Source organism: Doryrhamphus excisus, unplaced genomic scaffold (genome assembly GCF_037039965.1).
Source record: "Doryrhamphus excisus strain RoL-2023G ecotype Guam unplaced genomic scaffold, RoL_Dexc_Guam_v1.1 HiC_scaffold_24, whole genome shotgun sequence".
NCBI lineage: Eukaryota > Metazoa > Chordata > Actinopteri > Syngnathiformes > Syngnathidae > Doryrhamphus > Doryrhamphus excisus.
Window position 1 is genome coordinate 5,960,001 of NW_027621862.1, and position 25,765 is coordinate 5,985,765.

Consider the following 25,765-nt stretch of genomic DNA (forward strand, 5'->3'; position numbering starts at 1 on the left):
AGCAAAAAGTGTCAAACAGCGCCCTCTGCTGTCAGGCAAGAGCAGAAACCATAAAAAGCTTACAGCACCTGGTATTCCCAGGCGGTCTCCCATCCAAGTACTAACCAGGCCTGCCCCTTCCTAACTTCCGAGATCGGGCGTTTTCATGGTAGTATGGCCGTAAGCTGCCACTTCAACTGAAAAGATCCTATTTGAAGGCGACGCAGGCCAAACTAGACTCCAGCAAAAAGTGTCAAACAGCGCCCTCTGCTGTCAGGCAAGAGCAGAAACCATAAAAAGCTTACAGCACCTGGTATTCCCAGGCAGCCTCCCATCCAAGTACTAACCAGGCCCGCCCCTGCTTCGCTTCCGAGATCGGACGAGATCAGGCGTTTTCAGGGTAGTATGGCCGTAAGCTGCCAGGTCAACTGAAAAGATCCTATTTGAAGGCGACGCAGGCCAAACTAGACTCCAGCAAAAAGTGTCAAACAGCGCCTTCTGCTGTCAGGCAAGAGCAGAAACCATAAAAAGCTTACAGCACCTGGTATTCCCAGGCGGTCTCCCATCCAAGTACTAACCAGGCCCGCCCCTGCTTACCTTCCGAGATCGGACAAGATCGGGCGTTTTCAGGGTAGTATGGCCGTAAGCTGCCAGGTCAACTGAAAAGATCCTATTTGAAGGCGACGCAGGCCAAACTAGACTCCAGCAAAAAGTGTCAAACAGCGCCCTCTGCTGTCAGGCAAGAGCAGAAACCACAAAAAGCTTACAGCACCCGGTATTCCCAGGCGGTCTCCCATCCAAGTACTAACCAGGCCCGCCCCTGCTTAGCTTCCGAGATCGGGCGTTTCCAGGGTAGTATGGCCGTAAGCTGCCAGGACAACTGAAAAGCTCCTATTTGAAGGCGACGCAGGCCAAACTAGACTCCAGCAAAAAGTGTCAAACAGCGCCCTCTGCTGTCAGGCAAGAGCAGAAACCATAAAAAGCTTACAGCACCTGGTATTCCCAGGCGGTCTCCCATCCAAGTACTAACCAGGCCCGCCCCTGCATTGCTTCCGAGATCGTACATTTTCAGGGTAGTATGGCCGTAAGCTGCCAGGTCAACTGAAAAGATCCTATTTGAAAGCGACGCAGGCCAAACTAGACTCCAGCAAAAAGTATCAAACAGCGCCCTCTGCTGTCAGGCAAGAGCAGAAACCATAAAAAGCTTACAGCACCTGGTATTCCCAGGCGGTCTCCCATCCAAGTACTAACCAGGCCCGCCCCTGCATTGCTTCCGAGATCGGACATTTTGAGGGTAGTATGGCTGTAATGCCAGGTCAACTGAAAAGATCCTATTTGAAGGCGACGCAGGCCAAACTAGACTCCAGCAAAAAGTGTCAAACAGCGCCCTCTGCTGTCAGGCAAGAGCAGAAACCATAAAAAGCTTACAGCACCTGGTATTCCCAGGCGGTCTCCTTTTCAAGTACTAACCAGGCCCGCCGCTGCTTAGCTTCCGAGATCGGACGAGATCGGGCGTTTTCAGGGTGGTATGGCCGTAAGCTGCCAGGTCAACTGAAAAGATCCTATTTGAAGGCGACGCAGGCCAAACCAGACTCCAGCAAAAAGTGTCAAACAGCGCCGTCTGCTGTCAGGCAAGAGCAGAAACCATTAAAAGCTTACAGCACCTGGTATTCCAGGGCGGTCTCCCATTCAAGTACTAACCAGGCCCGCCCCTTCTTAACTTCCAAGATCGGGCGTTTTCATGGTAGTATGGCCGTAAGCTGCCAGGTCAACTGAAAAGATCCTATTTGAAGGCGACACAGGCCAAACTAGACTCCAGCAAAAAGTGTCAAACAGCGCCCTCTGCTGTCAGACAAGAGCAGAAACCATTAAAAGCTTACAGCACCTGGTATTCCCAGGCCGTCTCCCATTCAAGTACTAACCAGGCCCACCCCTGCTTAGCTTCTGAGATCGGATGAGATCGGGCGTTTTCAGGGTAGTATGGCCGTAAGCTGCCAGGTAAACTGAAAAGATCCTATTTGAAGGCGACGCAGGGCACACTAGACTCCAGCAAAAAGTGTCAAACAGCGCCCTCTGCTGTCAGGCAAGAGCAGAAACCATAAAAAGCTTACAGCACCTGGTCTTCCCAGGCGGTCCCCCATCCAAGTACTAACCAGGCCCGCCCCTGCATTGCTTCCGAGATCGGACATTTTCAGGGTAGTATGGCCGTAAGCTGCCAGGTCAACTGAAAAGAATCCCTTTTGAAGGCGACGCAGGCCAAACTAGACTCCAGCAAAAAGTGTCAAACAGCGCCCTCTGCTGTCAGGCAAGAGCAGAAACCATAAAAAGCTTACAGCACCTGATATTCCCAGGCGGTCTCCCATCCAAGTACTAACCAGGCCCGCCCCTGCTTAGCTTCCGAGATCGGACGAGATCGGGCGTTTTCAGGGTAGTATGGCCGTAAGCTGCCAGGTCAACTGAAAAGATCCTATTTGAAGGCGACGCAGGCCAAACTAGACTCCAGCAAAAAGGTCAAACAGCGCCCTCTGCTGTCAGGCAAGAGCAGAAACCATAAAAAGCTTACAGCACCTGGTATTCCCAGGCGGTCTCCTATCCAAGTACTAACCAGGCCCGCCCCTGCTTAGCTTCCGAGATCGGACGAGATCGGGCGTTTTCAGGGTAGTATGGCCGTAAGCTGCCAGGTCAACTGAAAAGATCCTATTTGAAGGCGACGCAGGCCAAACTAGACTCCAGCAAAAAGTGTCAAACAGCGCCCTCTGCTGTCAGGCAAGAGCAGAAACCATTAAAAGCTTATAGCACCTGGTATTCCCAGGCGGTCTCCCATTCAAGTACTAACCAGGCCCGCGCCTTCTTAACTTCCGAGATCGGGCGTTTTCAGGGCAGTATGGCCGTAAGCTGCCAGGTCAACTGAAAAGATCCTATTTGAAGGCGACGCAGGCCAAACTAGACTCCACCAAAAAGTGTCAAACAGCGCCCTCTGCTGTCAGGCAAGAGCAGAAACCATAAAAAGCTTAGAGCACCTGGTATTCCCAGGCGGTCTCCCATCCAAGTACTAACCAGGCCCGCCCCTTCCTAACTTCCGAGATCGGGCGTTTTCAGGGTAGTATGGCCGTAAGCTGCCAAGTCAACTGAAAAGATCCTTTTTGAAGGCGACGCAGGCCAAACTAGACTCCAGCAAAAAGTGTCAAACAGCGCCCTCTGCTGTCAGGCTAGAGCAGAAACCATAAAAAGCTTACAGCACCTGGTATTCCCAGGCGGTCTCCCATCCAAGTACTAACCAGGCCCGCCCCTGCTTAGCTTCCGAGATCGGGCGTTTTCAGGGTAGTATGGCCGTAAGCTGCCAGGTCAACTGAAAAGATCCTATTTGAAGGCGACGCAGGCCAAACTAGACTCCAGCAAAAAGTCTCAAACAGCGCCCTCTGCTGTCAGGCAAGAGCAGAAACCATAAAAAGCTTACAGCACCTGGTATTCCCAGGCAGCCTCCCATCCAAGTACTAACCAGGCCCGCCCCTGCTTCGCTTCCGAGATCGGACAAGATCGGGCGTTTTCAGGGTAGTATGGCCGTAAGCTGCCAGGTCAACTGAAAAGATCCTATTTGAAGGCGACGCAGGCCAAACTAGACTCCAGCAAAAAGTGTCAAACAGCGCCCTCTGCTGTCAGGCAAGAGCAGAAACCACAAAAAGCTTACAGCGGTCTCCCATCCAAGTACTAACCAGGCCCGCCCCTGCTTAGCTTCCGAGATCGGGCGTTTCCAGGGTAGTATGGCCGTAAGCTGCCAGGACAACTGAAAAGATCCTATTTGAAGGCGACGCAGGCCAAACTAGACTCCAGCAAAAAGTGTCAAACAGCGCCCTCTGCTGTCAGGCAAGAGCAGAAACCATTAAAAGCTTACAGCACCTGGTATTCCCAGGCGGTCTCCCATCCAAGTACTAACCAGGCCCGCCCCTGCATTGCTTCCGAGATCGTACATTTTCAGGGTAGTATGGCCGTACGCTGCCAGGTCAACTGACAAGATCCTATTTGAAGGCGACGCAGGCCAAACTAGACTCCAGCAAAAAGTGTCAAACAGCGCCCTCTGCTGTCAGGCAAGAGCAGAAACCATTAAAAGCTTACAGCACCTGGTATTCCCAGGCGGTCTCCCATTCAAGTAGTAACCAGGCCCGCCCCTGCTTAGCTTCCGAGATCGGACGAGATCGGGTGTTTTCAGGGTAGTATGGCCGTAAGCTGCCAGGTCAACTGAAAAGATCCTATTTGAAGGCGACGCAGGCCAAACTAGACTCCAGCAAAAAGTGTCAAACAGCGCCCTCTGCTGTCAGGCAAGAGCAGAAACCATAAAAAGTTTTCAGCACCTGGTATTCCCAGGCGGTCTCCCATCCAAGTACTAACCAGGCCCGCCCCTTCTTAACTTCCGAGATCGGGCGTTTTGAGGGTAGTATGGCCGTAAGCTGCCAGGTCAACTGAAAAGATCCTATTTGAAGGTGACGCAGGCCAAACTAGACTCCAGCAAAAAGTGTCAAACAGCGCCCTCTGCTGTCAGGCAAGAGCAGAAACCATAAAAAGCTTACAGCACCTGGTATTCCCAGGCGGTCTCCCATCCAAGTACTAAACAGGCCCGCACCTGCTTAGCTTCCGAGATCGGACCAGATCGGGCATTTTCAGGGCAGTATGGCCGTAAGCTGCCAGGTCAACTGAAAAGATCCTATTTGAAGGTGACGCAGGCCAAACTAGACTCCAGCAAAAAGTGTCAAACAGCGCCCTCTGCTGTCAGGCAAGAGCAGAAACCATAAAAAGCTTACAGCACCTGGTATTCCCAGGCGGTCTCCCATTCAAGTACTAACCAGGCCCGCCCCTGCTTGGCTTCCGAGATCGGGCGTTTTCAGGGTAGTATGGCCGTAAGCTGCCAGGTCAACTGAAAAGATCCTATTTGACGGCGACGCAGGCCAAACTAGACTCCAGCAAAAAGTGTCAAACAGCGCCCTCTGCTGTCAGGCAAGAGCAGAAACCATAAAAAGCTTACAGCACCTGGTATTCCCAGGCGGTCTCCCATCCAAGTACTAACCAGGCCCGTCACTGTTTAGCTTCCGAGATCGGACGAGATCGGGCGTTTTCAGGGTGGTATGGCCGTAAGCTGCCAGGTCAACTGAAAAGGTCCTATTTGAAGGCGACGCAGGCCAAACTAGACTCCAGCAAAAAGTGTCAAACAGCACCCTCTGCTGTCAGGCAAGAGCAGAAACCATAAAAAGCTTACAGCACCTGGTATTCCCAGGCGGTCTCCCATCCAAGAACTAACCAGGCCCGCCCCTGCATTGCATCCGAGATCGGACATTTTCAGGGTAGTATGGCCGTAAGCTGCCAGGTCAACTGAAAAGATCCTATTAGAAGGCGACGAAGGCCAAACTAGACTCCAGCAAAAAGTGTCAAACAGCGGCCTCTGCTGTCAGGCAAGAGCAGAAACCATAAAAAGCTTACAGCACCTGGTATTCCCAGGCGGTCTCCCATCCAAGTACTAACCAGGCCCGCCCATGCTTCGCTTCCGAGATCGGACGAGATCAGGCGTTTTCAGGGTAGTATGGCCGTAAGCTGCCAGGTCAACTGAAAAGATCCTATTTGAAGGCAACGCAGGCCAAACTAGACTCCAGCAAAAAGTGTCAAACAGCGCCCTCTGCTGTCAGGCAAGAGCAGAAACCATAAAAAGCTTACAGCACCTGGTATTCCCAGGCGGTCTTCCATCCAAGTACTAACCAGGCCCGCCCCTTCTTAGCTTCCGAGAGCTGACGAGATCAGGCATTTTCAGGGTAGTATGGCCGTAAGCTGCCAGGTCAACTGATAAGATCCTATTAGAAGGCGACGCAGGCCAAACTAGACTCCAGCAAAAAGTGTCAAACAGCGCCCTCTGCTGTCAGGCAAGAGCAGAAACCATTAAAAGCTTACAGCACCTGGTATTCCCAGGCGGTCTCCTATTCAAGTACTAACCAGGCCCGTCCCTGTTTAGCTTCCGAGATCGGACGAGATCGGGCGTTTTCAGGGTAGTATGGCCGTAAGCTGCCAGGTCAACTGAAAAGATCCTATTTGAAGGCGACGCAGGCCAAACTAGACTCCAGCAAAAAGTGTCAAACAGCGCCCTCTGCTGTCAGGCAAGAGCAGAAACCATAAAAAGCTTACAGCACCTGGTATTCCCAGGCGGTCTTCCATCCAAGTACTAACCAGGCCCGCCCCTTCTTAACTTCCGAGATCGGGCGTTTTCAGGGTAGTATGGCCGTAAGCTGCCAGGTCAACTGAAAAGATCCTATTTGAAGGCCACGCAGGCCAAACTAGACTCCAGCAAAAAGTGTCAAACAGCGCCCTCTGCTGTCAGACAAGAGCAGAAACCATAAAAAGCTTACAGCACCTGGTATTCCCAGGCGGTCTCCCATCCAAGTCCTAACCAGGCCCGCACCTGCTTAGCTTCCGAGATCGGACGAGATCGGGCGTTTTCAGGGTAGTATGGCCGTAAGCTGCCAGGTCAACTGAAAAGATCCTATTTGAAGGCGACGCAGGCCAAACTAGACTCCAGCAAAAAGTGTCAAACAGCGCCCTCTGCTGTCAGGCAAGAGCAGAAACCATAAAAAGCTTACAGCACCTGGTATTCCCAGGCGGTCTTCCATCCAAGTACTAACCAGGCCCGCCCCTTCTTAACTTCCGAGATTGGGCGTTTTCACGGTAGTATGGCCGTAATCTGCCAGGTCAACTGAAAAAATTCTATTTGAAGGCGACGCAGGCCAAACTAGATTCCAGCAAAAAGTGTCAAACAGCGCCCTCTGCTGTCAGGCAAGAGCAGAAACCATAAAAAGCTTACAGCACCTGGTATTCCCAGGCGGTCTTCCATCCAAGTACTAACCAGGCCCGCCCCTTCTTAACTTCCGAGATCGGGCGTTTTCAGGGTAGTATGGCCGTAAGCTGCCAGGTCAACTGAAAAGATCCTATTTGAAGGCGACGCAGGCCAAACTAGACTCCAGCAAAAAGTGTCATACAGCGCCCTCTGCTGTCAGGCAAGAGCAGAAACCATTAAAAGCTTACAGCACCTGGTATTCCCAGGCGGTCTCCCATCCAAGTACTAACCAGGCCCGCCCCTGCTTAGCTTCCGAGATCAGATCTCGTCCGATCTTCTTTTTGTCACTTGCCCTTCAAGAATGAATTGACGTTGCATCCACAGCTGACGTGATTGTTGTGGATCCCATTATGCCAGAAGGTGCTTGAATCCAAAGAGTATGACATTGTGATGTGTCGTTTGCAGAGGCTCATCCACGTGACAGTTGATTTTTTTTTCTCTTAGTGTGTCCCCATGTGGCATTGGTTGTTCAGTGGTAGAATTCTCACTTGCCAAGCGGGGGCCACGCGCATGTTGTTGACATTTGCTTCCAGCCAATCAGGATGCAACACAGACGTCAGACAAGCAAAGAGACTCGCCTGCCACGCGGACATGATTATCATTACCATTCCCATCTATCAGGGATGGCAACTGAATTAGGAATCAATGCCAGAAACCTGCCACAGGATTTCAGATAATGTTTTGATGCAGACTGGCCATGATGCCTCTGATTAATTAAATTAATTAATCATTCATTCATTCATTCATTTTCTACCGCTTTTTCCTCACGAGGGTCGTGGGGGATGCTGGAGCCTATCCCAGCTGTGTTCCGGTCGCTGGTCGCCAGCCAATCACAGGGCACATATAGACCAACAACCATTCACACTCACATTCATACCTATGGACAATTTGGAGTCACCAATTAACCTAGCATGTTTTTGGAATGTGGGAGGAAACGGGAGTACCCGGAGAAAACCCACGCATGCACAGGGAGAACATGCAAACTCCACACAGAGATGGCCGAGGGTGGAATTGAACCCTGGTCTCCTTGCTGTGAGGTCTGCGCACTAACCACTAGACCGCTGTGCCATTAATTAATCAATTAAAATTAATTAAACCATTACCTGTGAGAGGTAAGGTACACCATTGCACTAAACATTGATAGAATAGTTAGTAATGGAGTTAGTAGTGAATAACTAACAATGCTTGTGGGGATTTTTTTTGGTTTTGGACATCTTTCAGATAAATAAGCATGCAAACTGACCCGGGAACATCATGGCTGTTCCTGACAAATGAACATAACGGGAGGGTTAAGATGACTACACTTCCAAAGTTCTCAGCTATGACTGAACCTCTCGCTCCTTTGTTCCCTGAGAAACTAGGTTGGCTGTGGAATTGATCAAACATCAAGAAGACCACATCAATTAAAAAAAATTAAAAAGTGATATCTTGGCCAAAAAAGGCCCGGTTAGCTTCAGTCGGGAGAGCATGAGACTCTTAATCTCAGGGTCGTGGGTTCGAGCCCCACATTGGGCGGTTCAGGTCTTTTGGTGATACAGACCTGGTAGACCCAAATGAGTAGTGAGGGTGTGCTGGGAACGTCTGGCAGAGTCTCCCGTTCGTCGAGTCTTCAACTCTCACCTCTGGCAGAGCTTCACCTGCATCCCGGGGGAGGACCGGGATATGGAGTCCGAATGGGCCATATTCCGTGCCTCCATTGCTGAGGCGGCTGACCGGAGCTGCGGCCGCAAGGCGGTCGGTGCCAGTCGTGGTGGCAGGCCGCGAACCCGATGGTGGACACCAGAGGTCAGGGCCGCCGTCAAGCTGAAGAAGGAGTCCTATCAAGCATTGATGGCTTGTGGGACTCCGAAAGCAGCTGACAGGTACTGTCAGGCCAAACGGTTCGCGGCTTCGGCGCTTGTCCAGGCAAAAACTCGGGTGTGGGAGGAATTCGGTGAGGCCATGGAGCACAACTTTCGGTCGGCCTCGAAGGGGTTCTGGCAAACCGTCCGGCGCCTCTGAAAAGGGAAGCAGTGCCCAGTCCACACTGTTTACAGTGGAGACGGGGCCTGCTGACCTCGACTGGGGATTTGTTTTGGTGAAGTAGGTGCAGACACATCGATTAAAAAATTAAAATACAAAATATACAGAATGCAGTATAAATATATGTTTTTTGTTTGTTATTCCAGAAGTGCAGTCTGATTGTTTTTCCCAAGAGTCCAAACTGAGCGTTAATTTAACGCATATAGAGTTTCAAAGTGGCAGGGTGAGGCAGAGGTGGGGTGTGAACAGTGTCAGGGGGGGGGGTTCTGGGCCTTGTTGATGAGGCTGACAGCAGACGGGAAGAAACTGTTCTTGTGGCGTGAGGTTTTGGTCCTGATGGACCGCAGCCTCCTCTCAAAGAGACTGTGTCCGGGGTAAAAAAAAAAAAAAAAACAACTAGCAAAACAGCCTCAAGGTCCAAAAGTGTTAAGGCAGTCCCATTGTCAAGTTCCCTTTGGGTTTCAAGGGGATGAGCCATCTACCCAGAGGTGTAGGAAGCGTATTCACTCAATAAGTAAGCGGCTTGTCCTGTTTTGCATCTTTCATTTTCACTTGCAATTTAGAGTGCAGTTTGCCACTTGAAATTAGGTGAAAATCCTTTCAATAATAAAAAAAAAGAAACACATTTAAATTCTGTGCAAAGTCACAAATCCATGCCTCACAAATTACTGCAAAAGAGAATAAGCAAATTAGGCTTTACTATAATACCAGGTAAGCATGAATCAGGTATGAATTCCACCACTTCCCATATATTTATTGCTGTTTTTATTTATATATTATATTTTAATGTGTTCTTAAATTATTAATACACATGAATTAATTCTTAATTTTAACTGCGATTGTACACAAGAAAAATTTGCACAATATAACTCAGCCATGCTTTCTCTTAATTGCCCTTAGCATTAAATAAAATTAAATAAAATTCAGTTAGCTTTCAAATCACATTTCCAAACCAAAGTGAAATAAACGTACTTAATACATACGCAACAATATAAGCTAACTAATTACACCTGTCACAATTTCAACCACATTAAATCAAGTTAACCACTATACCAACAAGCGTTTAACACATCAGTGCACGTGAGCATTAAACAAGCCACGCACTAGACGCCGTGGCTAAGCTATCGTTAGCACCGATTCTTCACACTGAAACAGTTTGGCGTCTTACCGGCTGCCTCTCTGGTGTTTGTAGATGCTCTGATTTTTATGGCGACTTACAAACGATAGTGAAACAGTCTCTGCCTGGTGCCGCTGTTTGCTTGATTGCTTCACCTGCGCTGGTGTGCGCCACTTATTCCGGTCCGGCCGCGATTGATGTCACGAAGGTTCCTCCTCCCATTTTGTTGATGTGTCTAAATCTCAAGTTTGACTTGACACCTCCCACTCGATCTTCCTATGGAAACACTGGGGAGATCGCCGGCTTTAGAGGCAAACTTGGTGGTCGACAGGATTGATTGCTGATATAGAACTGGTCCTCTGCAGGTAGTAAGACGACAAGTCGCCTGACGTCCCTGTGAAGGATGATGGCTTGGATTTTTTCCCTTTCCTTTGGATGAGTGGTTTTCTTTTTCAGAGCTCTTGTCAAGGGAACGCAGTAGCTTGGGAAGACTCTGACATTGACGTCCCTCACAATGCCTTCTTTGTTTGGATTTGTGCTGACGACTCTACCAAGCTTGAACTGTCCTCTGAGCGCATTTTGGTCGCTTACCCAGACAATATCCCCAATGGTGACGTTCCTCTGCGCTGTGTGCCACTTGCTCCTAATGAATAAGTTGGGACCTGCGAGTTGGCTCCAGCTCCTCCAGAACTTAGTCACCTCGGACTGCATTGCTCTGAGTCTCTTGTAGGGGTAGCTGGAAAAGTCGAAGGTTTTGATGTCCCCACTCTGAGATGCTCGCCCAAGAAGAAGACTGTTGGGAGTGACATAATGAATGCAGTCCTCTCGACTCTGCACCCTGGCATCGATTGGCCGCTCGTTTGCAAGGTTGGCTGCAATATGAAGAGTTGTCTGGAACTCACTGTAGCTGAGTGAAAGCTCCTTCCCAAGACTGTGCAGTGCCCTCTTTACAATGCGAACAGCGGCTTCTGCAGCACCATTTCTGTGTGGAGAGTCGGCCGGATGAATTTTCCACATCCACTCTGTCCTGTTTTTGGCTGCGGTCTCCTCCAAGCCTGCTCTGTTTAGGTCGTCCAGGAATCTGTACATTTCCTCCAAGACTGGCTTTGCTCCCATGAAATTGGTGCCCGGATCTGACCAGATTTTCCTTGGATGCCCTCTGAAAGCTGTGAACCTTTGATAGGCCATGAGGAAGCCCTCGGTTGACAGGGTGTTAACTAGCTCGGTGTGGATAGCTCTACTGGCCATGCAGCAAAAGACAACTCCCCAGACCTTGAGTGTCACTCTCTTCTTGACATCATCCTTTACTTGATAGGGTCCAAAGAGGTCAACGGATGTGAATTCAAATGGTGCAGCAGGCTCAGTCCTCTCTGGCGGTAAGTCACTCTTTACTTGCTGACATTTCTTTGCTTTTGCCTTTCTGCAGACTAAGCAGCCATCAACAACCTTCTGAGCGATTCTCCTCCCCTTTATGACCCATGCCTTCTTCCTCATTTTGAGAAGGGTTTCAGCAACTCCGCCATGAAACTCATTGTGGGCCGCCCGCGCCAGAAGAGTGGACACCCAGGCATCATAGGGAAGGATGGGGACAACAATTTGATCTTCTTTGAAGATTTGCACTCTGCCCCCGCAAACCAACAGCCCAGAATCTTGGTCTTTATAAACTACCAGTCTGTCTGAAGTTGCTCTTGGGATCGTTGCACCCTCTTGTGCTGCAAGAAAAATGTCTCTTAGTGCATCCTGTCATTCCCTTACTGTGATGACTCCCGTTGAACAGACTGCCTCCCACTTTGGACTGTCCATGGCTTGATTTTGTCGGACAAACTTTTTTGCTGCTCTCCAGATAAATGCAACAGTCTTGACCAGTCGAGTTAGATCACTGAACCGCTTGACATCCACTAGGCTTCGGATGATTGAGCCTGCAAGTGGTCTCCTCTGCTCTGTTTGGTTCTCTTTGCGACTCTGTCCTGGGTCCTGCTTGGGTTCTTGTTTCATTGCCTTTGCTCTCGTAAGCGCAGCAGCAAATGCCTTCTTTTGCAGCTTGTTGACACTTTCTCTGGCTGTGGCTGCAAGTTCTTTGGCACACTGGATCGGCCATTCATCCATTGGCAGGCTCAGGAACTTTGAACCATTCTGCCACTCTGAGTTCTCATCCAGGTCCTGAGGAGTGGCTCCTCTGGTGATTCTATCAGCAATGTTCTGTGGGCCAGGAATCCACCACCAGTCCTGAATCCTTGTGTTGCTCTGAATCTCCCCAATCCTGTTGGCAAAGAATGTCTGATAGCCATAGCTATCCCGTTGAATAGCACCAAGGACGGTCTGGCTGTCAACAAAATGGTACCACTTGTCAACTTGGATGCGACTGTGAAGTTCAAAGTATTTCTTCAGCCGTGAGGCAAACACTGCTCCGCACATCTCTGCTTTGACAGCTTCACCTCTTTGATCCAAGGGAGTTAGTTTGGCTTTGGATTCCACTAATCTGATGATTGGGCCCTGGTTTGAGTTCCACCTCAAGTAGATCACGGCTCCATAAGCGTGCTCACTTCCATCAGAAAAGGTGATTGCTGTGGGTCTTTCAGTGAAGCCTGGAGGAGTCAGTGCTCTGGTAAACTTGACTTTGCCGAGCTGGACATACTCCTCAAAAAGTTTTATTGCATCTTCCCTGAGGTTATCTGAGAGTGCTGTGTCCCATGTCTCTTTTACTGGATGGCCTCCGCCCTTTGCTTCTTGGAATGCTCTCCTAACCAGGATGGCTCCCTTCTGTTTTGCAGGAGTTACCAGGCCGAGTGGATCATACAGCCCTGATACTTGGCTGAGCAGCTCTCGTCATGTCAGGGGGTTTGGTGTCTGGGCTCTGATTTGTTCTAGAAGAAGATCCTGGCCAAGTCGCATCTTTTTCTTTCTCTTTGAGAAGTTGATCGCGACCATGATATGGAGTTTGTCCTCTTCTACCATGTAGCCCAGACCAAGCGCTTTGTTGTCATCATCACACATTTGGTTTGGTAGGATCATGGTTCCTGTTGTTTTTTCCTCCAGCCTGTCACTACACTCTTTCCTCCCACTTTGCCCAGAAAAGACCCAAGGCTTGAGCTCAAACCCTCCAGCTTTGAGGATGCGCTCCATATTTGCGGTTATGGTTTTCAGTCGGTCTAGGTCGTTGTGAGATGTAAGAATGTCATCTACGTAGCTGTCTTTTTGGAGAACTTGCCGTTCCTCTTGAAGGTGGGTGAAAGGAGGGAGGTTAGCAGTTTCACGCATTGCTAATTGTGCAATGCACCCTGCTGGCTTGTCACCAATGTTTACTCTTGTGATGGCGTACTCTCCCAGTTCCTCCTCTTCTGAGTCACGCCACAAGAATCTGTGCAGGTGCACCTCTCTGTCTTCCAACCAGACTGAATTATACATTTCCCCAATGTCCCCCAGAGCAGCATACTTTCCACCCCTGAAACTGAGAAGAACAGCACGAATCTGGTTGAGAACGTCTGGGCCTTTCATTAGCAGGTCATTCAGGCTCACACCTCTGAATTTTTGACTGCTGTTCCAGACGAGCCTTACAGGGGTTGTGACAGAGTGCGGGTTAGGAGCAATGAGATGGCTTACGTACCATACTGGCCCATCCCAGTTGATGATCATGCTGTTTGACAACTTGACTGCAGCCCTCCGATCGACCATGTCATGCACTTGTGCAGCGTAAGCAACCTTCCACTCGGGTCCTTTGGCGAGTTTTTCAGTTCTGAGAAATGTGGCCTCAACTGTCCTCTTATTGTTTGGTAAAGAGGCGGGATCTTCTAGCCATGGGTACCTGGCATGCCAGTGTGGCTCCCTGCTATGGCTGTCCTCCATGACATAAGTGAGGCCTTCTCTGACTACCTCAAGCTCCCTCTCCTCAGCAAGAGTCATTTCTTTACCTCCTGGCTGGCAGTTTCCACAGCAGCAACCTCCGCACTTAGGTTCACATGCCGCTCCGATGCTATCCCACCTCCACCACTCTAGGAAGTCCCGATGGGTGGCTGAAGTCTTTGACTCCTGGATCTGCATGGTGATTTGGCTGTTTGGTGGAGGTTTCTCTGGGTCCCTGTTGGTGAGTTCCTCATACTTAACAGCTGCTGCTCTCATTGATCTGGCAAAGTGTGTCTTGGACATGTGGGCTGACACTGTGAGTTTCTCAAAGAGTTCGGGATGTGATCCTCCAACAGTCTTTCCCAGGGGTCCTTCCCACAGCACAAGGTTCCCGACGGCTTTGACTCTCTGAGGTGCTAGTCGACCTTCCCTGTGGCTGATGAGCAGGTTTATTTCTCTTGGTTTCACCAGCTCATCCAGTGACACTTCTGGGAAGAACTTCTGGAGCTGACTTGGTGTCACATGCCTGTGGACGTCTGCAATGCTGTCAAGTCCATAACAAACTAACTGGTGCAGTTTGAGAGTGCCTCTGGGGGTCTTTACTCGAATCTTCAGGAGGTATCGCTTTGTTTCAACACAAGCCTTCATTCCTCCCACTCCGTGGACAACTAGTGTGATCACTTCACTTCTGAGGTTCAGCCTACTTGCAGCCTTGTGGGTTATGTAATTGGTATCTGACGCCAAATCAATTAATGTTCCAATCTTCTGGCCAGCATTTGCTGTTACCTCTAGAAGCATCATTACCACCGGCAGCTCTTGTAGCCCACTTTCCATTAAGAGGCCCGGCTGGTCTTTTACAGTGTTGAAGACTCTGGAAGCAACATTGGAAAACACGTCTCTACATTGTTTTGCCAGCTCAGGTGAGAGTTTACTGAAGAACTCCTCTTGCTCCTCTGTGTATCTCCTCCTGCCTTTATCCTCCTCTGGACCAAACCTGCTCCTCTTCTGACCTGCGTTATTTCCCCTTGTCTCAGCGTTGGGGCACAGGTAATAATGGTGCGCAGGAGTGCTTCCATCTTTGCAGTCTTGGTTTCTGCACAGAAAGCCAGGTTTGCAGGATGAGCTGTCATCATGGACCTCGAGACACTCTCTGCACGCCCCCAACTTTCTAACAGCAGCTTTCCTCTCTGCCAGCTTTAGGCCCCGGAACTGCTTACAAAAGTAAAGTTTCTTTCTGTGCTTGGGGTCCCCACAAACCACACACCCTACAGAGCTGCTGCCTGCCATGGCTGACCTGGTTCTGGCATGTCTTGGCTCCACCCTGGCCTCTCTCCTGCTTGGCTCCTCCTCTATTAGCTGCTCGAGCTGCTCATATATGCTTTCTTGCTCTTTGAGGAATGCCAAGAGGCTGTCGAATCGGTTCTCTGGGGCCACAGCATTCCTTCTATCAGCCACATAGACAAGCCATTCCTTTTTGAGACTTTCTGGAAGTTTGCTTTCAATGGATTTTGTGACAAGAGGATTTTTGATAGCATCCGTGCTTCCAAGGTCACTCAGGTCCTGAAGTGCCTTCTCCACAGTTTGAATCAGCTCCACTATCTTCCGTGGCTGAGTACTCCTGACAGCTGGCATTTTTTGTAACTCTTCCACAATTTCAATGGCGATGGAGGTTTGGTTGCCATAGCGATTACCCAGGACACGGAAGATGTCATCAGCAGTGTTGTAAGTGGTGAGCTGCAGATCTCTTGTGATTTTATCATCAATACTGTCCAGCAGCTGAATCTTCTTCACCTCTTTTGAGCCGGTTGGCTCCCCCTGCTTTTGAAGTGCTTCCCAGTCTTTCCTCCATCTGTAAAAGTCACGTTTGTTGCCAGTAAACTTGGGGAGGGCTGTTGGTTTTAACTTTATGGATGGGGTGGAATTACTCAAGTTAACCGATGACTGCATTTGTCTTTCAGCATCATCCTTTATCCTTGCCTGTATGACATCAGCCTTTCTAGACACCAACATGGGGATGTGGAGATCAAGCTCTTTTAGACGACATTGTAATTCATGCTGTGCATCTGGAGGGACCCATTGCTGCCACTGCCTGTACGCTTCCTTTGCAGTTTTTGCCAGCCCCTTCAGGTGGTTGAGCATGAAATCATACGCCTCCTGGCTGATGTCTAGCCGAACAGCAGCAACACGCTCACACTCCTCTTCTGCTGCCTGGACTGCGATTGACATCTCAATCCTTCCAAAGTTGGCCCACAGAACTTCCTGGACTATGCTTTTTGTCTCTTTTAGCTTCAGCTCACACTCTTTTGCAGTTTTTTCCAGATCGGCTTTTTGCTGATTGGTTAACACAGCTTCTTCACCTGCGTCCAACTCCGCCTCCAGCTCTGCAATAAGTCCAGCCTCCACATCATCATTTGCCTGCATGACCTTTCCAGCCTCAATTGTGAGTTTACTGTAGCTGTCCCTGAGCTCCTCTTCAGACATATCAGCATATGTTCTTGTTATACTGTTAACCAGGCGAGAAAACATTCTCTTGGCTGTTGTCCTCTCCACTTTAAGTTGCTCCACAGCTTTTCCACTCGCTTGGTCCATGTCTCCACCTGCTGGTCGTTCACAGAAGTCCAACTCTTTTGATGCCTTAACGTCTTTCTTGGTGATGCCTTTTCCCAAGCTGACTGTTTGCTTGTTTCCCGCCAGGACTCCAGGTTTTTCCTCTAGCTGATCCAGCTGGAGCTCCCGGATTTCCACTCTCCTGGCTGTCCCGTTTCCCGGTCTCCCGGTTTTTCACTGTCAAGTTCCCTTTGGGTTTCATACAATCCCCACTTGAAGGGGATGAGCCATCTACCCAGAGGTGTAGGAAGCGTATTCACTCAATAAATAAGCGGCTTGTCCTGTTTTGCATCTTTCATTTTCACTTGCAATTTAGGGTGCAGTTTGCCACTTGAAATTAGGTGAAAAACCTTTCAATAAAAAAATAAAGAAAGAAACATTTAAATTCTGTGCAAAGTCACAAATCCATGCCTCACAAATTACTGCAAAAGAGAATAAGCAAATTAGGCTTTACTATAATACCAGGTAAGCATGAATCAGGTATGAATTCCACCACTTCCCATATATTTATTGCTGTTTTTATTTATATATTATATTTTAATGTGTTCTTAAATTATTAATGAACATTAATTATTAAATTAATTAATTCTTAATTTTAACTGCGATTGTACACAAGAAAAATTTGCACAATATAACTCAGCCATGCTTTCTCTTAATTGCCCTTAGCATTAAATAAAATTAAATAAAATTCAGTTAGCTTTCAAATCACATTTCCAAACCAAAGTGAAATAAACGTACTTAATACATACGCAACAATATAAGCTAACTATTTACACCCGTCACAATTTCAACCACATTAAATCAAGTTAACCACTATACCAACAAGCGTTTAACACATCAGTGCACGTGAGCATTAAACAAGCCACACACTAGACGCCGTGGCTAAGCTATCGTTAGCACCGATTCTTCACACTGAAACAGTTTGGCGTCTTACCGGCTGCCTCACTGGTGTTTGTAGATGCTCTGATTTTTATGGCGACTTACAAACGATAGTGAAACAGTCTCTGCCTGGTGCCGCTGTTTGCTTGATTGCTTCACCTGCGCTGGTGTGCGCCACTTATTCCGGTCCGGCCGCGATTGATGTCACGAAGGTTCCTCCTCCCATTTTGTTGATGTGTCTAAATCTCAAGTTTGACTTGACACCCATAGTGTCCCCACATCATGCCATGTGTCTATTTGCCTTAAGACATGAGTAAATTAGCTTAAATGCTAACATGCTAATGGTCATCATGTTAGCACCAAGCAAGAGAGTCCTTTTTCAGTCGGGTCTAAAAGTGGGGGCAATGTGAAGCTGTGTCTGTGCCACCTACTATGTTGCTGTGTCCCTGGTCCAGTGTGTTCCCATCTTGGGTTGGAATGTCCCCATGCTGGTAACGGGTGGGGAATACAGTCCGTTGATGAGGATAAGCAGGATGGATTTCAGTGGTTAAAGTCTCCAGCTACCATGAAAACGGTCATGGGCCACGAGCCTGTTCTGAATTCCCCTTTGGCCAATCGACACCACATCAACTCAGCAGCATTCCTCGTTAGTATAGTGGACTGTATCTCCGCCTGTCACGTGGAAGACCGGGGTTCAATTCCCCGACGGGGAGTTCCTCTTTTGTATGTCACAATGTCACGTTGAACCTCGAGTCGGGTTGCGGTTGCAACAACCAGTCCGGTTAAACAAACCCTTCTCATTAGAACAAAACCTTTCTTAATCTTCTTCTCAAGGTGTTCAGGTGTCTTGTACAATCTGATGGTCTTTTGCTGCCAAATCATTCCAGTCGTGGATAACGGAGCTGACCAGGAAAATGCCAGCTGTGGGATTTCAACCAGAGCCTCCTGAGCGTAAGGAACCTTAATCTGGCGCCTTCGATCACTCATCCACCCAACCTAAAACGGTGCCCTGATCAGGAAAAAAAAACTGTGACCTTGTGAGGTTCACTGACAACAGAGGACACTCAAAAGGAGCCGCACGATGTTGATAAGGGAGGTCTGAATTTAATTGATTTAGTCTTGAAGAAACAGGCACTGAGACTAAACGTGCTCAGAAAATTTCTGGATCCAGATTGTCGGGCTCCCTGGAAGGAGTTTTTCCTGAAGGATCTGGGTGTATTAAATAATTTTGGTGTATTTAATCTTTGTCTGTTGCCCCCCAGCCCAGTGCTCGGGGTCTTCCTGAACTTTGTAAGGGAAGCCTTACAGGCGTGGGCCGCTTTGAGGCCTTTTGCTGTGGCAGTTCCTGGTTCATGGATTGATTTGTGTAAAATGCCTCTCCGATTCAATCCAGACCTCCTCTCTTCTCCCTCCAAAGAGAGGACAAAGATGATGGGAGAGTCGATGGAGAGAGCTGGGTGAACAGTTGTAAAGGATATTTTTTCACCTTTTGGGGATTGGAACATTGTCTTTGTCCGTAGAAAATTTGTTATGTCGAGAGTGGTGTTTAGAAGAAAATCAGTTTTGGTGTTGTTAAACTCATTTAAAGAGCACCTGTTCAGATGGTGGGGCACCCTGCTAACAGGTGGCAAACCTCCTGATGTGGGCTTCGCCCCCCTTGATTGACCCTGAAAACGTCCGATCTCAGAAGCTAAGCAGGGGCGGGCCTGGTTAGTACATGGATGGAATACAAGGACAATACAAGGGAATACAAGGGCAACAGGACAATCCCTTGGTACTTCATGGAAACGATGTGAGGTGCCTGGCTTTTAACGAGAAGTGGAAAGACTTGTGTAGCCCCTCACACAAACCATGTGTCTTCCTCCCATGCACATGTTGCCAGCTGATCCTTGACATCAGCAAAATTTTGGTTCTAGGACAATGGGGTCACCTGGCCCCATTGGTCTTTTCCAAGCAGTCACGGTGGCCGAGAGGTTAAGGCGTTGGACTTGAAATCCAATGGGGTTTCCCCGCACAGGTTGGAATCCTGTCTGTGACGCTTTGGCTGGGCATTTGTTGCCGCCATGCTGTTTACCTTGTGGTGGAGTACTGTTGGTTATGAGGGCTGGGGTGTTGTCCTTTCGCGGCCCGCGTTCTCTACAATGGTGGTCTAAATTTTGGGTAGAGGATAATGGGTTCCACTGTCCCCATTGATCTGCTTCTTGCAGTCTCGGTGACCGAGAGGTTTGTTGCCACTCTGCTTTGACATGCTGTTTTCTTTACCTCTCCCCGGTCTTTCAGCGGCCTTGTCGAGGGTGTTTCACAGGTGGGTGGTGTGATGTTGGATATGGGGGCCAGTGGGTTGTCGCCATTTTGTTGTTCCTGGAGCACATAAAGAAGAGTCGGGGGTCGAACCCATGACCTTGGCGTTATTAGCACCACACGCTGACCAACTGAGCTAACCGGGATAGCTGCAGAGAGCTGCTGGAATGACAAGGCGCTACGAAACGCGTATCGGGCGGAGCCTCTCCGACCCACACGTCGGCTCCAAATCCCACCTCCTGGGGCTCTTCCGGCACCACTCCTCTCTCCCTGCTCCAGCAGCGGAGCGCCGGCTGACGACATTGGGAGTGTCGTCCCCATGCAACTGGGAGCCAGTCGCCTTTCGTCAGCGGAGAAGAGTCACCGTCTACGCCTGTGCCTGTACTGTGGGAGTTCTACACACAATTTCCCACTGTCCAGTTCGCCAAGCACGCTAACGCTCTTCCTCCACCAGGGATATTTCCCAGCTGCTGGCACTGCCCGCTCCAACCACACCGGCTGCGTCATCCGCTTTGGTGGGCCGACTTCAGGTGGAAGGTACAATATCCTGGGCGGGGGAAGCTTCTCCTACCACAGCATTAATTGACTCTGGGGCGGACGAGAGCTTCATTGATAGCGGACTGGTAAGTTCTCTTAACATTCCTACTGTTGAGCTTGTCCCCCACAAGAATGTCTTTGCAGAGGCACATCCACTCGACAATTTAATTTGTTCTCCGACAGTGTTTCCCAATGTGGCATTGGTGGTTCAGTGGTAGAATTCTCGCTTGCCAAGCGGGAGGCCGGGGTCCGATTCCCGGCCAAAGCAGCATATCTCAGCTTATACCTTTCTTTAGAGCTCATGTTGAAAAAGTACAAAGGCCCTTTTCCTGCGAAAGGGCAGTATTCAGAATGACACCTGAAACGTAACAGACCGTAACAGAAACCTTACAGCAGTCATGCTGTTGTAGTCTCTGTCGCGCAATTGGTCAGCACGTTTGGCTGTAAACTGAGAGGTTGGTCGTTCGAGCCCACCCAGGGACTCTCAATTCACACATGTGTTGGACTTTGGACTCCCTCCCTTGTATGAACATTTTTCCCCATTGGCGAACTGTTTTTGTGTTGGTGCCAGATGCACTGCTGGCACTGTGGCTAAGCTGGTCAAAGTGCCTGTCTAGTAAACAGGAGATCCTGGGTTCAAATCCCAGCAGTGCCTGGGTGCTTGGTCAGTGAAACTTTGGCAGCTGATTTCTGAACCATGTATGTCTTTTTGTCACTTGCCCTTCGAGAACGAATTGACGTTGCATCCACAGCTGACGTGATTGTTGTGGATCCCATTACGCCAGAAGGTGCTTGAATCCAAAGAGTATGACATTGTGATGTGTTGTCATTCAGCGCCACTTTGCAGAGGCTCATCCACTTGACAGTTGAATTTTTTTCTCTTACAGTGTGTCCCCACGTGGCATTGGTGGTTCAGTGGTAGAATTCTCACTTGCCAAGCGGGGGCCGCGCTCGTGTCGTTGACATTTGGTGCCAGCCAATCAGGATGCGACACAGACGTCAGACAAGCAAAGAGACTCGCCTGCCACGCGGGCATGATTACCATTGCCATTACCATCTATCAGGGATGGCAACTGAATTAGGAATCAATGCCCGAAACCTGCCACAGGATTTCAGATAATGTTTTGATGCAGACTGGTCATGATGCCTCTGATTAATTTAATTAATTAATTAATTAAAATGAATTAAACCATTACCTGTGAGAGGTAAGGTACACCATTGCACTAAACATTGATAGAATAGTTAGTAATGGAGTTAGTAGTGAATAACTAACAATGCTTGTGGGGATTTTTTTGGTTTTGGACATCTTTCAGATAAATAAACATGCAAACTGACCCGGGAACATCATGGCTGTTCCTGACAAATGAACATAACAGGAGGGTTAAGATGACTACACTTCCAAAGTTCTCAGCTATGACTGAACCTCTCGCTCCTTTGTTCCCTGAGGAACTAGGTTGGCTGTGGAACTGATCAAACATCAAGAAGACCACATCAATTGAAAAAAAACTAAAAAGTGATATCTTGGCCGAAAAAGGCCCGGTTAGCTCAGTCGGGAGCGCATGAGACTCTTAATCTCCGGGTCGTGGGTTCGAGCCCCACATTGGGCGGTTCAGCTCTTTTGGTGATACATCTTAAAGATTTCTTTCCTGTGGAATATTCTGCAACATGCGGAAAACATTTCATTCGAAGTACACAAAAACAAATCCCATTCTTGTATGACGCGCTCATACAAGAGCGCTCACTTCGCATGTGAGATGAAGTGGAATCGATGCCTGCATTCTCCAAATGGTATATTATGCCTTTTTCTTGCCAAAAAAGCATTCTCAATCTCCCACATCGTACCGGATACTTGGATTAATTGCATTCTAATGATGTTTCCTAAAAACACAGGTGGTGTCAAAACTGGTGCATTAGTATAGTCCGATGAGGATGGGATTCGAACCCATGCGTGCAGAACACAATGGATTAGCAGTCCATCACCTTAACCTCTCGGTCACCTCATCTCCTTTGTGGACATGGTCTTGCTGACTCAAAATGACACATCTTAATTAGTGTTTTGGTGTTGCAGAAATTGTGGCAGCCTTCTTGTGCAGCGGGGGGATTTAACTCAAAGGCTCGAGTTCTTGCTCTACATGCAAGAAATAGCGGGTTTGATACCCGTATTGTCGAAATGATATGTTATGGCTTTTTTTCCCAACAAAAGCGTTCTTGATCTCCGACATCGTACCTTATACTTTGATTCATTGCATGCTAATAATGTTTACTAAAATACAGGTGTGGTCAAAACTAGTGTATTTTTACATCACCACACTTCAAGTGGACAGACAATCTTGTCTTTTCAGACAATACAATTACAAAAGCTACACACACCTGCCATGCCTTGTGTCTGATTGTAACATGATATGCATAAGGATTCTGTATGTCACCTCCCAACAGCACTTGTCTGGTCTTAATATGTAATTGGCTGTTTGTAAAGTCACCCCTTTACAAACTATTTGCCAACTCACAATGTAAACAGCAATTGTGCTGAAAACTGGGATTGAACCAGGGACCATTAGATAGTCAGTCCAACGCTCTCCCAACTGAGCAATTTCAGCTGCAAAGGGGTTTCTCTGCTTTTTCAGTCTGGGCTAAAAGTGGGGGTAGGGTGAAGCTGTGTCTGTGCCATGCACTATGTTGCTGTGTACCTGGTCCAGTGTGTTCTCATTTTGGGTTGGAATGTCCCCATGCTGGTAAAGGGTGGGGATTACAGTCCGTTGATGAGGATAAGCGGTACAGTGGAGTTCACTGGTTGAAGTCGCCAGGTACCATCAAAATGGTAATGGGCCACGAGGGTGTTCTGAATTCCCCTTTGGCAGAATTGGCTAAATGGCCGTACAAAAAGCACCATACTTGGAGCCTGTGGTCAATGTCAACAGTTGGGCTAATTCAGTTCCGTTGAGACGGTGATTATGTACCAAGTCAGTTACATATGTCAGTCAGGATTTGGTCGAGGTTGTTGTATGGTTTTGGCATGGATAAGGCTATGTATCTAAATTTAGGAGGAGTCCATGGTCTGTAAACATACTGAAGTACTCCCCCTGCTGTTGCGGAACTTGCGGGACCTTGCATTTCCCCACTGAGGGACGAATAAAGGCATATCTTATCTTCTACCATAGGGTAGGCTTTTGGCAAGAAGTAGGATTCTTAATCCTACTTCTTGCCATTCTTAATGCTTTGCCAAGTTCCAACATTTCCTTGGGAGCGAGTTTGATAACCTCGGGGTGGGGACATGATGTGCCAACGGGGTTGGGAGGATTCCAACTATGGTCTTTTGGTTTGAGTGTGTCATTTAATTGAGTCGAGTCAAATGTTCCCCAAGAGAGGGTGGACATGGGTGTCTGTTCAGAGGCAGTTGCAGAGTGATCATAAATCCTAAATTCATCATCATAAATTGGAAATGTCGGGTACAAAGATGTGGCCTGAGTCGGAGTTTGTAGAACTACTGATGACTGAAAGTCTCGCTCCTTCTGTTCCCTGAGAAACAAGGTTGTCTGTGGAATTGATCAAACATCAAGGTGGCCACATCGATAAAAAAGAAAAACAAAAAATTATATCTGCAGCTGAAAAAGGCCTGTTTGGCTCAGTTGGTAGCGCATGAAACTCTTACTCTCAGGGTCTTGGGTTCGAGCCCCACATTGGGCAGTTCAACTCTTTTGTTGATACATCTGAAAGATGTCTTTCCTGTGGAAAATTGTTAAAAATGCAGAAAACATTTTATTCGAAATACAAAAAAACAAACCCCCTTCTTGTATGACCACAATTCCTAACTTGGTTGGCTGTGAAATTAACTAGGGACCTTTTGCGTGTTCGGCAAACGTGACAACCACGACACTATGGAAACCTGAAGGAAGGGATTTTTAAGGGGACAGGCGAAGTCACAAAGTGGTTGCCAAACAATGAAACACGACGATGTGTCCAAAGTGGGGGCAGATTGACAATTGTCCAAATTGGCAAATATTTCTCAATTTTTTATCAATAAAGTAAATTTGATTAGAGATCAGATGATAGATGTTGACGGTAGACTGTCAGATTCTATTATAAAGAACAAGACAATGTAGGATAAACTGCGTAGTTTTCAATTTAAGAGGGTAAGTGTAGATGAGGTAGGAAAACTGTTGCATTCCATTAAAAGCGATGAGCCATGTGGTATTTATAATTTGGTTGGGAGGTTACTGAGGGCGGCAGCAAAGTTGATTCAGGAGCCCATATGCCATATCTTCAATTTAATTATTGACAATGGTGTTTACCCACAGTCCCGGAAGATCGCAAAGGTGCTAGGTCGAAAAGGTTTACTTAAACAAGTTATTCCTTGTGTGCTGTTGTAGTCTCTGTCACGCAATTGGTCAGCGCGTTTGGCTGCTAACTGAGAGGTTGGTGGTTCGAGCCCACCCAGGGACTCTCAATTCACACGTGTTGGACTTTGGACTCCCTCCCTTGTATGAACATTTTTCCCCATTGGCGAACTGTTTTTGTGTTGGTGCCAGATGCACAGCTGGCGCTGTGGCTAAGCTGGTCAAAGTGCCTGTCTCGTACTGTATCTTCAATTATACAGAATTATTGAGAATGGCATTTACCCACAGTCCTGGAAGATCGCAATGTTGCTTGGTCGAAAAGGGTTACTTAAACACGTTATTCCTTGTGTGCACGGTCATCTCCTTGGCCTTCTCGGTTTTGAGGATGGAGGAGCAGAAATCTTCTGGCATACTGTACTTGACCACAGAAGGAGGATAAAGGAAGTAGGTTTAACATTTCAGGGAAGGAGCCTACCTTCACCGCCTGAACAGGGACTTGAAGCCTGGACCCTCAGATTAAAAGTCTGATGCTCTACCAACTGAGCTATCCAGGCCTTTGTTGACTCAGGACAACTCACAACGTAAAATCTTCTGGCATACTGTACTTGACCTTGCAGAGATGAGCGCTTCTTCTCTGGCTCTCAACAAAGGCGTTCGCATCTTTCCCCTCTCCTCCCTATCCCTTATCTTCCCTTCTTCTTTTGCGTTCATCAAAGAGTAAAGCTGGTGTCCTGGTTTGCAATGCCTCGATTGTTACACCAGAAGGTGCGAGTCCCATCCAAAACAAAGGGCATGCTGGAAGCATAGCATGCGTTAGTATGTGAACAAAAGTTGGCAGGGTGTGAGTCTCTGCGGCGCAATCGGTCAGCGCGCTCGGCTGTTAACCGGGAGGCTGGTGGTTCGAGCCCACCCAGGGACGTTCTCTGGAAGCATCAGTGTCACTGTTCGTTCATGTTTGCGCTCCACTCTCGCACAGCACTTGTGTGGGTCCCAATTGGCAAACTGTGTGTCAATGACTTTTCAAAAGCACATTACAGCTTCCATGGTCCAACACATTTGATCAGAAGTTAGGTTGATCAAGTCGCAGATTTCAGTTTGTTTCTGCAAAGGTCTGGTGAAACACAGAAGCTCTGCATGAAAATATTAGCTTTTGCAAAAGCGCCAGCCAGGATTATAGATTAAGAGATGACGGAATGCTTTTATGTTAAAAGGAATCAAGTCAAACCCCATCAACTGGTAAGCAGCGGCCTGTAAGAGAAGACACTGTATACTGTTGTGATC

General features: G+C 48.2%; 21 non-coding genes and 15 pseudogenes across 21 annotated transcripts; 4 read left to right on the top strand and 32 right to left on the bottom strand.

Annotated features, from left to right (window-relative positions):
- Positions 1-56: 56 nt before the first annotated feature.
- On the bottom strand, positions 57-165 carry LOC144896463 (5S ribosomal RNA; annotated as a pseudogene).
- Positions 166-277: 112 nt separating this feature from the next.
- On the bottom strand, positions 278-396 carry LOC144895545 (5S ribosomal RNA). The gene has a single exon (XR_013626048.1). It is a non-coding gene; the product is annotated as a 5S ribosomal RNA (ribosomal RNA).
- A 112-nt stretch (positions 397-508) lies between these two features.
- On the bottom strand, positions 509-627 carry LOC144897238 (5S ribosomal RNA). The gene has a single exon (XR_013626808.1). It is a non-coding gene; the product is annotated as a 5S ribosomal RNA (ribosomal RNA).
- A 112-nt stretch (positions 628-739) lies between these two features.
- Positions 740-848, bottom strand: LOC144895913 (5S ribosomal RNA; annotated as a pseudogene).
- Positions 849-960: 112 nt separating this feature from the next.
- LOC144896781 (5S ribosomal RNA) lies at positions 961-1,069 on the bottom strand (annotated as a pseudogene).
- Positions 1,070-1,400: 331 nt separating this feature from the next.
- Positions 1,401-1,519, bottom strand: LOC144895604 (5S ribosomal RNA). Its single transcript, XR_013626108.1, has one exon. It is a non-coding gene; the product is annotated as a 5S ribosomal RNA (ribosomal RNA).
- A 112-nt stretch (positions 1,520-1,631) lies between these two features.
- Positions 1,632-1,740, bottom strand: LOC144896704 (5S ribosomal RNA; annotated as a pseudogene).
- Positions 1,741-1,852: 112 nt separating this feature from the next.
- Positions 1,853-1,971, bottom strand: LOC144895462 (5S ribosomal RNA). The gene has a single exon (XR_013625965.1). It is a non-coding gene; the product is annotated as a 5S ribosomal RNA (ribosomal RNA).
- Positions 1,972-2,083: 112 nt separating this feature from the next.
- On the bottom strand, positions 2,084-2,192 carry LOC144896613 (5S ribosomal RNA; annotated as a pseudogene).
- A 113-nt stretch (positions 2,193-2,305) lies between these two features.
- LOC144895875 (5S ribosomal RNA) lies at positions 2,306-2,424 on the bottom strand. Its single transcript, XR_013626383.1, has one exon. It is a non-coding gene; the product is annotated as a 5S ribosomal RNA (ribosomal RNA).
- Positions 2,425-2,535: 111 nt separating this feature from the next.
- On the bottom strand, positions 2,536-2,654 carry LOC144897037 (5S ribosomal RNA). Its single transcript, XR_013626607.1, has one exon. It is a non-coding gene; the product is annotated as a 5S ribosomal RNA (ribosomal RNA).
- A 112-nt stretch (positions 2,655-2,766) lies between these two features.
- Positions 2,767-2,875, bottom strand: LOC144896619 (5S ribosomal RNA; annotated as a pseudogene).
- A 112-nt stretch (positions 2,876-2,987) lies between these two features.
- On the bottom strand, positions 2,988-3,096 carry LOC144896648 (5S ribosomal RNA; annotated as a pseudogene).
- Positions 3,097-3,208: 112 nt separating this feature from the next.
- Positions 3,209-3,317, bottom strand: LOC144895884 (5S ribosomal RNA; annotated as a pseudogene).
- Positions 3,318-3,429: 112 nt separating this feature from the next.
- Positions 3,430-3,548, bottom strand: LOC144895665 (5S ribosomal RNA). Its single transcript, XR_013626169.1, has one exon. It is a non-coding gene; the product is annotated as a 5S ribosomal RNA (ribosomal RNA).
- Positions 3,549-3,864: 316 nt separating this feature from the next.
- LOC144896877 (5S ribosomal RNA) lies at positions 3,865-3,973 on the bottom strand (annotated as a pseudogene).
- Positions 3,974-4,085: 112 nt separating this feature from the next.
- Positions 4,086-4,204, bottom strand: LOC144897060 (5S ribosomal RNA). Its single transcript, XR_013626630.1, has one exon. It is a non-coding gene; the product is annotated as a 5S ribosomal RNA (ribosomal RNA).
- A 112-nt stretch (positions 4,205-4,316) lies between these two features.
- LOC144896477 (5S ribosomal RNA) lies at positions 4,317-4,425 on the bottom strand (annotated as a pseudogene).
- Positions 4,426-4,537: 112 nt separating this feature from the next.
- On the bottom strand, positions 4,538-4,656 carry LOC144895783 (5S ribosomal RNA). Its single transcript, XR_013626291.1, has one exon. It is a non-coding gene; the product is annotated as a 5S ribosomal RNA (ribosomal RNA).
- Positions 4,657-4,768: 112 nt separating this feature from the next.
- LOC144896018 (5S ribosomal RNA) lies at positions 4,769-4,877 on the bottom strand (annotated as a pseudogene).
- Positions 4,878-4,989: 112 nt separating this feature from the next.
- LOC144896221 (5S ribosomal RNA) lies at positions 4,990-5,108 on the bottom strand. The gene has a single exon (XR_013626422.1). It is a non-coding gene; the product is annotated as a 5S ribosomal RNA (ribosomal RNA).
- A 112-nt stretch (positions 5,109-5,220) lies between these two features.
- Positions 5,221-5,329, bottom strand: LOC144896873 (5S ribosomal RNA; annotated as a pseudogene).
- A 112-nt stretch (positions 5,330-5,441) lies between these two features.
- LOC144895375 (5S ribosomal RNA) lies at positions 5,442-5,560 on the bottom strand. Its single transcript, XR_013625873.1, has one exon. It is a non-coding gene; the product is annotated as a 5S ribosomal RNA (ribosomal RNA).
- Positions 5,561-5,672: 112 nt separating this feature from the next.
- On the bottom strand, positions 5,673-5,791 carry LOC144895879 (5S ribosomal RNA). The gene has a single exon (XR_013626387.1). It is a non-coding gene; the product is annotated as a 5S ribosomal RNA (ribosomal RNA).
- A 112-nt stretch (positions 5,792-5,903) lies between these two features.
- LOC144897288 (5S ribosomal RNA) lies at positions 5,904-6,022 on the bottom strand. The gene has a single exon (XR_013626858.1). It is a non-coding gene; the product is annotated as a 5S ribosomal RNA (ribosomal RNA).
- Positions 6,023-6,134: 112 nt separating this feature from the next.
- On the bottom strand, positions 6,135-6,243 carry LOC144896082 (5S ribosomal RNA; annotated as a pseudogene).
- Positions 6,244-6,355: 112 nt separating this feature from the next.
- On the bottom strand, positions 6,356-6,474 carry LOC144895651 (5S ribosomal RNA). Its single transcript, XR_013626155.1, has one exon. It is a non-coding gene; the product is annotated as a 5S ribosomal RNA (ribosomal RNA).
- A 112-nt stretch (positions 6,475-6,586) lies between these two features.
- LOC144896820 (5S ribosomal RNA) lies at positions 6,587-6,695 on the bottom strand (annotated as a pseudogene).
- Positions 6,696-6,807: 112 nt separating this feature from the next.
- LOC144896083 (5S ribosomal RNA) lies at positions 6,808-6,916 on the bottom strand (annotated as a pseudogene).
- A 1,372-nt stretch (positions 6,917-8,288) lies between these two features.
- Positions 8,289-8,362, top strand: trnak-cuu (transfer RNA lysine (anticodon CUU)). The gene has a single exon. It is a non-coding gene; the product is annotated as a tRNA-Lys (tRNA).
- A 10,906-nt stretch (positions 8,363-19,268) lies between these two features.
- Positions 19,269-19,350, top strand: trnas-uga (transfer RNA serine (anticodon UGA)). The gene has a single exon. It is a non-coding gene; the product is annotated as a tRNA-Ser (tRNA).
- A 1,381-nt stretch (positions 19,351-20,731) lies between these two features.
- trnat-agu (transfer RNA threonine (anticodon AGU)) lies at positions 20,732-20,805 on the top strand. Its single transcript has one exon. It is a non-coding gene; the product is annotated as a tRNA-Thr (tRNA).
- Positions 20,806-22,071: 1,266 nt separating this feature from the next.
- On the bottom strand, positions 22,072-22,153 carry trnas-gcu (transfer RNA serine (anticodon GCU)). The gene has a single exon. It is a non-coding gene; the product is annotated as a tRNA-Ser (tRNA).
- A 521-nt stretch (positions 22,154-22,674) lies between these two features.
- trnav-gac (transfer RNA valine (anticodon GAC)) lies at positions 22,675-22,747 on the bottom strand. Its single transcript has one exon. It is a non-coding gene; the product is annotated as a tRNA-Val (tRNA).
- A 2,218-nt stretch (positions 22,748-24,965) lies between these two features.
- Positions 24,966-25,038, bottom strand: trnak-uuu (transfer RNA lysine (anticodon UUU)). Its single transcript has one exon. It is a non-coding gene; the product is annotated as a tRNA-Lys (tRNA).
- Positions 25,039-25,329: 291 nt separating this feature from the next.
- trnan-guu (transfer RNA asparagine (anticodon GUU)) lies at positions 25,330-25,403 on the top strand. Its single transcript has one exon. It is a non-coding gene; the product is annotated as a tRNA-Asn (tRNA).
- The last annotated feature ends 362 nt before the right edge of the window (positions 25,404-25,765 follow it).